At 52.1% G+C, this 11,947-nt stretch overlaps 1 long non-coding RNA gene across 4 annotated transcripts; it reads right to left on the reverse strand.

The window, feature by feature from the left end:
* Window positions 1–1,310: 1,310 nt before the first annotated feature.
* Window positions 1,311–9,960, reverse strand: LOC127915193 (uncharacterized). Of its 4 annotated transcripts, none has more exons than XR_008090522.1 (5): window positions 9,879–9,960; window positions 6,719–6,758; window positions 2,517–2,543; window positions 2,330–2,409; window positions 1,311–1,487 (listed from the first exon to the last, which is right to left on the reverse strand). It is a non-coding gene; the product is annotated as an uncharacterized LOC127915193 (long non-coding RNA). The 4 variants fall into 4 exon arrangements; XR_008090520.1 differs by lacking the exon at window positions 2,517–2,543 and adding an exon at window positions 3,321–3,347; XR_008090521.1 differs by lacking the exon at window positions 2,517–2,543 and adding an exon at window positions 4,286–4,312.
* Between the last annotated feature and the right edge of the window lie 1,987 nt (window positions 9,961–11,947).

The raw sequence follows: 11,947 nt of genomic DNA on the forward strand, positions 1-11,947 counted from the left end.
CCAGTGAAGAACACACACCATTGTAAATACAACCCATATTTATGCTTATTTATTTTATCTTGTGTCCTTTACCATTTGTATATTGTTAAAACACTGTATATATATAATATGACATTTGTAATGTCTTTATTGTTTTGAAACTTCTGTATGTGTAATGTTTACTGTTAATTTTTATTGTTTATTTCACTTTATATATTCACTTTATATATAATCTACCTCACTTGCTTTGGCAATGTTAACACGTTTCCCTTGCCAATAAAGCGCTTGAATTGAATTGAATTGAGAAAGAGAGAGAGAGAGAGAGAATCTTCCAGCAGCAAGAAGCACTTCTTCACATGCAGGCCAGATCAAGAATTAGGAAGAAATAAAACCCTGGTCTCCCTCTGTTTTAAAGGACAGTACTTTGAATGTCATTTGACAATTTCCTTTTAATTAGAACTAATTTACAGAAAGATGCCCACCAGCTAATCTTTACAGGATAATTAACTTCAATTTCTTTACTTTTAATTACAACGTGGAAAAGATTTAGCTGATCCATAAAGAATTGTTCTTTTGAAATGTTCATCAGACTTCACACTTCTTTTGGCGTCGTTAATATTTAGATCCTATCTGAGGCTCAGTCTCCGCTGAGTTAGAGAAATGTTTTTCTCCCTTATCCGCAGTATTAAGAAGTGGAACTATCAATAGTAGAAATAGGAACCAGAGGCAAATTAGAATTGAATTAATGAAGAAATTATTGCAAAAGCATAACCCCCCCCCATCCTTTAGTGCTGAAATGAAATTGACATCTTAGATATATCCATTTCATAGAAATTCCTTGATGGGGAAAATATTATTTTATCTTCGTTATTTGATACAATAATCTTTTTTTTCTTTCTGAATGGTTCCCCAGTACATTTTTTGAAAATAATTTTTGACTGGAAGCTGATTGTTGCAAAAGCAGTTTAACTCTTGGTGGCATTTTACTACATTTTACTACATTTTACTACACTCACAGAGATGTGACATACACTGAGTATACCACACATTAGGAACATCTACCTAATATTGAGATGCACCCGCCTTAGCACCTCAGAACAGACTAAATTCGTGGAATCTACAAGGTGTCGAAGGCATTCCACAGGGATGCTGGCCCATGTTTACTTCCCGCCGCCTGTCACCTACTACCATACCCCGTCACCTACTACCATACCCCGTCACCTACTACCATACCCCGTCACCTACTACCATACCCCGTCACCTACTACCATACCCCGTCACCTACTACCATACCCCGTCACCTACTACCATACCCCGTCACCTACGACCATACCCATTCACCTGTCACCTGCTACCATACCCCGTCACCTACTACCATACCCCGTCACCTACTACCATACCCCGTCACCTACTACCATACCCCGTCACCTACTACCATACCCCGTCACCTACTACCATACCCCGTCACCTACTACCATACACCGTCACCTACTACCATACCCCGTCACCTACTACCATACCCCATCACCTACTACCATACCCCGTTACCGACTACCATACCCCGTCACCTACTACCATACCCCGTCACCTACTACCATACCCCGTCACCTACGACCATACCCCGTCACCTGTCACCTGCTACCATACCCCGTCACCTACTACCATACCCCATCACCTACTACCATACCCCGTCACCTACTACCATACCCCGTCACCTGTCACCTATTACCATACCCCGTCACCTACTACCATACCCCGTCACCTACTACCATACCCCGTCACCTACTACCATACCCCGTCACCTACTACCATACCCCGTCACCTACTACCATACCCCGTCACCTGTCACCTATTACCATACCCCGTCACCTACTACCATACCCCGTCACCTACTACCATACCCGTCACCTACTACCATACCCCGTCACCTACTACCATACCCCGTCACCTACTACCATACCCCGTCACCTACTACCATACCCCGTCACCTACTACCATACCCCGTCACCTACTACCATACCCGTCACCTACTACCATACCCCGTCACCTACTACCATACCCCGTCACCTACTACCATACCCCGTCACCTACTACCATACCCCATCACCTACTACCATACCCCGTCACCTACTACCATACCCCGTCACCTGTTACCTATTACCATACCCCATCACCTACTACCATACCCGTCACCTACTACCATACCCCGTCACCTACTACCATACCCCGTCACCTACTACCATACCCGTCACCTACTACCATACCCCGTCACCTACTACCATACACCGTCACCTACTACCATACCACGTCACCTACTACCATACCCCGTCACCTACTACCATACCGCCACCTACTACCATACCCCGTCACCTACTACCATACCCCGTCACCTACTACCATACCCCGTCACCTACGACCATACCCAGTCACCTGTCACCTGCTACCATACCCCGTCACCTACTACCATACCCCATCACCTACTACCATACCCCGTCACCTACTACCATACCCCGTCACCTACTACCATACCCCGTCACCTGTCACCTATTACCATACCCCATCACCTACTACCATACCCCGTCACCTACTACCATACCCCGTCACCTACTACCATACCCCGTCACCTACTACCATACCCCGTCACCTACTACCATACCCCGTCACCTACTACCATACCCTGTCACCTACTACCATACCCCGTCACCTACTACCATACCCCGTCACCTGTCACCTACTACCATACCCATATCATCTGTCACTGACTACCATACCCCGTCACCTGTCACCTACTACCATACCCATATCACCTGTCACCGACTACCATACCCGTCACCTGTCACCTACTACCATACCCCGTCACCTACTACCATACCCCGTCACCTGTCACCTACTACCATACCCCGTCACCTACTACCATACCCCGTCACCTACTACCATACCCCATCACCTACTACCATACCCCGTCACCTACTACCATACCCCGTCACCTACTACCATACACCGTCACCTACTACCATACCCCGTCACCTGTCACCTACTACCATACCCCGTCACCTACTACCATACCCCATCACCTACTACCATACCCCGTTACCGACTACCATACCCCGTCACCTACTACCATACCCCGTCACCTACTACCATACCCCGTCACCTACTACCATACCCCGTCACCTACTACCATACCCCATCACCTACTACCATACCCGTCACCTACTACCATGCCCCGTCACCTGACGACCATACCCAGTCACCTGTCACCTGCTACCATACCCCGTCACCTACTACCATACCCCGTCACCTACTACCATACCCCGTCACCTACTACCATACCCCGTCACCTGTCACCTATTACCATACCCCATCACCTACTACCATACCCCGTCACCTACTACCATACCCCGTCACCTACTACCATACCCCGTCACCTACTACCATACCCCGTCACCTACTACCATACCCCGTCACCTACTACCATACCCCGTCACCTGTCACCTACTACCATACCCCGTCACCTACTACCATACCCCGTCACCTGTCACCTATTACCATACCCCGTCACCTACTACCATACCCCGTCACCTACTACCATACCCGTCACCTACTACCATACCCCGTCACCTACTACCATACCCCGTCACCTACTACCATACCCCGTCACCTACTACCATACCCCGTCACCTACTACCATACCCAGTCACCTGTCACCTGCTACCATACCCGTCACCTACTACCATACCCCATCACCTACTACCATACCCCGTCACCTACTACCATACCCCGTCACCTACTACCATACCCCGTCACCTGTTACCTATTACCATACCCCGTCACCTACTACCATGCCCGTCACCTATTACCATACTTCGTCACCTACTACCATGCCCCGTCACCTACTACCATACCCTGTCACCTACTACCATACCCCGTCACCTACTACCATACCCTGTCACCTACTACCATACCCCGTCACCTACTACCATACCCATGTCACCTGTCACCTACTACCATACCCATGTCACCTGTCACCTACTACCATACCCATGTCACCTGTCACCTACTACCATACCCCGTCACCTACTACCATACCCCGTCACCTGTCACCTACTACCATACCCATATCATCTGTCACTGACTACCATACCCCGTCACCTACTACCATACCCCGTCACCTACGACCATACCCATTCACCTGTCACCTACTACCATACCCATATCATCTGTCACTGACTACCATACCCCGTCACCTACTACCATACCCCGTCACCTACTACCATACCCCGTCACCTACTACCATGCCCGTCACCTGTCACCTATTACCATACCCCATCACCTACTACCATACCCCGTCACCTACTACCATACCCGTCACCTACGACCATACCCAGTCACCTGTCACCTACTACCATACCCCGTCACCTACTACCATACCCCGTCACCTGTCACCTATTACCATACCCCATCACCTACTACCATACCCCGTCACCTACTACCATACCCCGTCACCTACTACCATACCCCGTCACCTACTACCATACCCCGTCACCTACTACCATACCCCGTCACCTACTACCATACCCCGTCACCTACTACCATACCCCGTCACCTACTACCATACCCCGTCACCTACTACCATACCCCGTCACCTACTACCATACCCCGTCACCTACGACCATACCCAGTCACCTGTCACCTGCTACCATACCCGTCACCTACTACCATACCCCATCACCTACTACCATGCCCCGTCACCTACTACCATGCCCGTCACCTACTACCATACCCCGTCACCTACTACCATGCCCGTCACCTACTACTATACCCTGTCACCTACTACCATACCCCGTCACCTACTACCATACCCTGTCACCTACTACCATGCCCCGTCATCTACTACCATACCCATATCACCTGTCACCGACTACCATACCAGATCACCTGTCACCTACTACCATACCCCGTCACCTACTACCATGCCCGTCACCTGTCACCTACTACCATGCCCGTCACCTACTACCATGCCCCGTCACCTACTACCATACCCCGTCACCTACTACCATGCCCGTCACCTACTACCATACCCCGTCACCTACTACCATACCCCGTCACCTACTACCATACACCGTCACCTACCATACACCGTCACCTACTACCATACCCCGTCACCTGTCACCTACTACCATACCCCGTCACCTACTACCATACCCCGTCACCTACTACCATACCCCGTCACCTACTACCATACCCCGTCACCTACTACCATGCCCGTCACCTACTACCATACTCCGTCACCTATTACCATGCGCCGTCACCTACTACCATACCCCGTCACCTACTACCATGCCCGTCACCTGTCACCTACTACCATGCCCGGCACCTGTCACCTACTACCATACCCATATCACCTGTCACCGACTACCATACCCGTCACCTGTCACCTACAGCCATGCCCGTCACCTACTACCATGCCCCGTCACCTACTACCATACCCCGTCACCTACTACCATGCTCGTCACCTATTACCATGCGCCGTCACCTACTACCATGCCCGTCACCTACTACCACCCCGTCACCTGTCACCTACTACCATGCCCCGGCACCTGTCACCTACTACCATACCCATATCACCTGTCACCGACTACCATACCCGTCACCTGTCACCTACAACCATGCCCGTCACCTACTACCATACCCCGTCACCTGTCACCTACTACCATACCCCGTCACCTACTACTATGCCCGTCACCTACTACCATACCCCATCACCTACTACCATACCCCGTCACCTACTACCATACCCCGTCACCTACTACCATGCCCGTCACCTACTACCATGCCCGTCACCTACTACCATACACCGTCACCTACTACCATGCCGTCACCTGTCACCTACTACCATACCCCGTCACCTACTACCATGCCGATCACCTACTACCATACCCCATCACCTACTACCATACCCCATCACCTACTACCATGCCCGTCACCTGTTACCTATTACCATACCCCGTCACCTACTACCATGCCCACACCTGTCACCTACTACCATGCCCCGTCACCTACTACCATGCCCCGTCACCTACTACCATACCCCATCACCTATTACCATGCCCGTCACCTACTACCATACCCCGTCACCTATTACCATACCCCGTCACCTGTCACCTATTACCATACCCGTCATCTGCTTCCATACCCCGTCACCTACTACCATGCCCCGTCACCTACTACCATGCGCCAGTCACCTACTACCATACTCTGTCACCTGTCACCTATTACCATGCCCGTCACTTACTACCATACCCCGTCACCTGTCACCTATTACCATACCCTGTCACCTACTACCATGCCCGTCACCTACTACCATGCCCGTCACCGACTACCATACCCCGTCACCTACTACCATACCCCGTCACCTGTCACCTACTACCATACCCCGTCACCTATTACCATACCCTGTCACCTACTACCATACCCCGTCACCTGTCACCTACTACCATACCCATGTCACCTGTCACCTACTACCATACCCATGTCACCTGTCACCTATTACCATACCCCGTCACCTACCACCATACCTCGTCACCTACTACCATACCCCGTCACCTACTACCATACCCCGTCACCTACTACCATACCCGTCACCTGTCACCTATTACCATACCCCGTCACCTACTACCATACCCCGTCACCTGTCACCTATTACCATACCCCGTCACCTACTACCATACCCCATCACCTACTACCATACCCCATCACCTACTACCATACCCCGTCACCTACTACCATACCCCGTCACCTGTTACCTATTACCATGCCCGTCACCTACTACCATACCCCGTCACCTGTCACCTACTACCATGCCCGTCACCTACTACCATACCCCGTCACCTACTACCATGCCCCGTCACCTACTACCATACCCCGTCACCTGTCTGCCTACTACCATGCCCGTCACCTACTACCATGCCCGTCACTGACTACCATACCCCGTCACCTACTACCATGCCCGTCGCCTACTACCATGCCCGTCGCCTACTACCATACCCCCGTCGCCTACTACCATGCCCGTCACCTACTACCATACCCCTGTCACCTACTACCATACCCCGTCACCTACTACCATGCCCCGTCACCTACTACCACCCCGTCACCTACTACCATGCCCGTCGCCTACTACCATGCCCGTCGCCTACTACCATGCCCGTCGCCTACTACCATACCCCGTTACCTACTACCATACCCCGTCACCCCAGTACCATGCCCTGTCACCTGTCACCTACTACCATACCCCGTCACCTACTACCATGCCCGTCACCTGTCACCTATTACCATACCCGTCACCTACTACCATACCCGTCACCTACTACCATACCCCGTCATCTGTCACCTATTACCATACCCCATCACCTACTACCATACCCCGTCACCTACTACCATACCCCGTCACCTACCACCATACCCCATCACCTACTACCATACCCCCGTCACCTACTACCATACCCCGTCACCTACTACCATACCCCGTCATCTGTCACCTATTACCATTCCCCATCACCTACTACCATACCCCGTCACCTGTCACCTACTACCATACTCCGTCACCTGTCACCTACTACCATACCCCATCACCTACTACCATACCCCGTCACCTGTCACCTACTACCATACCCCGTCACCTGTCACCTACTACCATACCCCGTCGCCTACTACCATACCCCGTCGCCTACTACCATACCCCGTCACCTACTACCATACCCCGTCACCTACTACCATACCCCGTCGCCTCCTACCATACCCCGTCACCTGTCACCTACTACCATACCCCGTCACCTGTCACCTATTACCATAGCCCGTCGCCTACTACCATACCCCGTCGCCTACTACCATACCCCGTCACCTACTACCATACCCCGTCGCCTACTACCATAGCCCGTCACCTACTACCATACCCCGTCACCTACTACCATACCCCGTCGCCTACTACCATACCCCGTCACCTACTACCATACCTCGTCACCTACTACCATACCCCGTCACCTTCTACCATACCCCGTCACCAACTACCATACCCCATCACCTGTCACCTATTACCATACCCCGTCACCTGTCACCTACTACCATACCCCGTCACCTGTCACCTACTACCATACCCCGTCACCTGTCACCTACTACCATACCCATGTCACCTGTCACCTACTACCATACCCATGTCACCTTTCACCTATTACCATACCCCGTCACCTACTACCATGCCCTGTCACCGACTACCATACCCATGTCACCTGTCACCTACTACCATACCCATGTCACCTGTCACCTATTACCATACCCCGTCACCTACTACCATACCCCGTCACCTACTACCATGCCCGTCATCTGTCACCTATCACCATACCCCATCACCTACTACCATGCCCGTCACCTACTACCATGCCCCGTCACCTACGACCATACCCCATCACCTACTACCATACCCCATCACCTACCACCATACCCCCCGTCACCTACTACCATACCCCGTCACCTGTCACCTACTACCATACCCATGTCACCTGTCACCTATTACCATGCCCCATCACCTACTACCATGCCGTCACCTGTCACCTACTACCATACCCCGTCACCTGTCACCTATTACCATGCCCGTCCTACTACCATACCCCGTCACCTACTACCATGCCCGTCACCTACTACCATGCCCCGTCACCCTACCATGCCCCGTCACCTGTCACCTATTACCATGCCCGTCGCCTACTACCATGCCCGTCACCTACTACCATACCCGTCACCTACTACCATACCCCGTCGCCTACTACCATGCCCCGTCACCTACTACCATGCCCGTCACCTACTACCATACCCCGTCACCTTCTACCATACCCCGTCACCAACTACCATGCCCATCACCTGTCACCTATTACCATACCCCGTCACCTGTCACCTACTGCCATACCCCGTCACCTGTCACCTACTACCATACCCGTCACCTGTCACCTACTACCATACCCCGTCACCTGTCACCTACTACCATGCCCATGTAACCTGTCACCTACTACCATACCCATGTCACCTTTCACCTATTACCATACCCCGTCACCTACTACCATACCCCCGTCACCTGTCACCGACTACCATACCCATGTCACCTGTCACCTACTACCATACCCGTCGCCTACTACCATGCCCCGTCGCCTACTACCATGCCCGTCACCTACTACCATACCCCGTCGCCTACTACCATGCCCCGTCACCTACCATACCCCGTCAGCTACTACCATGCCCGTCGCTTACTACCATGCCCCGTCACCTACTACCATCACCTCGTCACCTACTACCATACCCCGTCACCTTCTACCATACCCCGTCACCAACTACCATGCCCATCACCTGTCACCTATTACCATACCCCGTCACCTGTCACCTACTACCATACCCCGATCACCTGTCACCTACTACCATACCCCGTCACCTGTCACCTACTACCATACCCATGTCACCTGTCACCTACTACCATACCCATGTCACCTTTCACCTATTACCATACCCCGTCACCTATCACCGACTACCATACCCCGTCACCTGTCACCTACTACCATACCCATGTCACCTGTCACCTACTACCATACCCATGTCACCTGTCACCTATTACCATACCCCGTCACCTACTACCATACCCCGTCACCTACTACCATACCCCGTCATCTGTCACCTATCACCATACCCCATCACCTACTACCATACCCCGTCACCTACTACCATACCCCGTCACCTACGACCATACCCCATCACCTACTACCATACCCCATCACCTACTACCATACCCCGTCACCTACTACCATACCCCGTCACCTACTACCATACCCCGTCATCTGTCACCTATTACCATTCCCCATCACCTACTACCATACCCCGTCACCTACTACCATACCCCGTCACCTGTCACCTATTACCATACCCCATCACCTACTACCATACCCCGTCACCTGTCACCTACTACCATACCCCGTCACCTGTCACCTATTACCATACCCCGTCACCTACTACCATACCCCGTCACCTACTACCATACCCCGTCGCCTACTACCATACCCCGTCACCTACTACCATACCCGTCACCTGTCACCTATTACCATACCTCGTCGCCTACTACCATACCCCGTCACCTACTACCATACCCCGTCACCTACTACCATACCCCGTCGCCTACTACCATACCCCGTCACCTACTACCATACCTCGTCACCTACTACCATACCCCGTCACCTTCTACCATACCCCGTCACCAACTACCATACCCCATCACCTGTCACCTATTACCATACCCCGTCACCTGTCACCTACTGCCATACCCCGTCACCTGTCACCTACTACCATACCCCGTCACCTGTCACCTACTACCATACCCCGTCACCTGTCACCTACTACCATACCCATGTAACCTGTCACCTACTACCATACCCATGTCACCTTTCACCTATTACCATACACCGTCACCTACTACCATACCCCGTCACCTGTCACCGACTACCATACCCATGTCACCTGTCACCTATTACCATACCCATGTCACCTTTCACCTATTACCATACCCGTCACCTACTACCATGCCCCGTCACCTACTACCATACCTCGTCACCTACTACCATACCCCGTCACCTACTACCATACTCCGTCACCTGTCACCTATTACCATACCCCGTCACCTACTACCATACCCCGTCACCTGTCACCTATTACCATACCCCGTCACCTACTACCATACCCCGTCACTTACTACCATACCCCGTCACCTACTACCATACCCCGTCACCTACTACCATACCCCGTCACCTACTACCATACCCCGTCACCTACTACCATACCCCGTCACCTACTACCATACCCCGTCACCTACTTCCATACCCCGTCACCTACTACCATACCCCGTCGCCTACTACCATACCCCGTCGCCTACTACCATACCCCGTCACCTGTCACCTACTACCATACCCATATCACCTGTCACCTACTACCATACCCCGTCGCCTACTACCATACCCCGTCGCCTACTACCATACCCCGTCACCTATTACCATACCCCGTCACCTACTACCATGCCCGTCACCTACTACCATACCCCATCACCTACTACCATACCCCCGTCACCTATTACCATACCCCGTCGCCTACTACCATACCCGTCACCTATTAACATACCCCGTCACCTACTACCATACCCCGTCACCTATTACCATACCCGTCACCTACTACCATACCCCGTCACCTATTACCATACCCCGTCACCTATTACCATACCCCCGTCACCTACTACCATACCCCGTCACCTACTACCATACCCCATCACCTACTACCATACCCGTCACCTATTACCATACCCGTCGCCCTACTACCATACCCCGTCACCTATTACCATACCCCGTCACCTATTACCATACCCCGTCACCTATTACCATACCCCGTCACCTACTACATACCTTTCACCTATTACCATACCCCGTCGCCTACTACCATACCCCGTCACCTATTACCATACCCCATCACCTACTACCATACCCCGTTACCTACTACCATACCCGTCACCTATTACCATACCCCATGTCACCTACTACCATACCCCGTCACCTACTACCATACCCCGTCACCTACTACCATACCCCGTCACCTACTACCATACCCCATCACCTACTACCATACCCGTCACCTGTCACCTATTACCATACCCCGTCGCCTATTACCATACCCCGTCACCTATTACCATACCCCGTCACCTACTACCATACCCCGTCACCTATTACCATACCCCGTCGCCTACTACCATACCCCGTCACCTACTACCATACCCCGTCACCTACTACCATACCCCGTCACCTACTACCATACCCCATCACCTACTTCCATACCCCGTCACCTACTACCATACCCCGTCACCTACTACATACCCCGTCACCTACTACCATACCCCGTC

This window comes from Oncorhynchus keta, chromosome 34, assembly GCF_023373465.1.
Source record: "Oncorhynchus keta strain PuntledgeMale-10-30-2019 chromosome 34, Oket_V2, whole genome shotgun sequence".
Taxonomy (NCBI): Eukaryota; Metazoa; Chordata; class Actinopteri; order Salmoniformes; family Salmonidae; genus Oncorhynchus; species Oncorhynchus keta.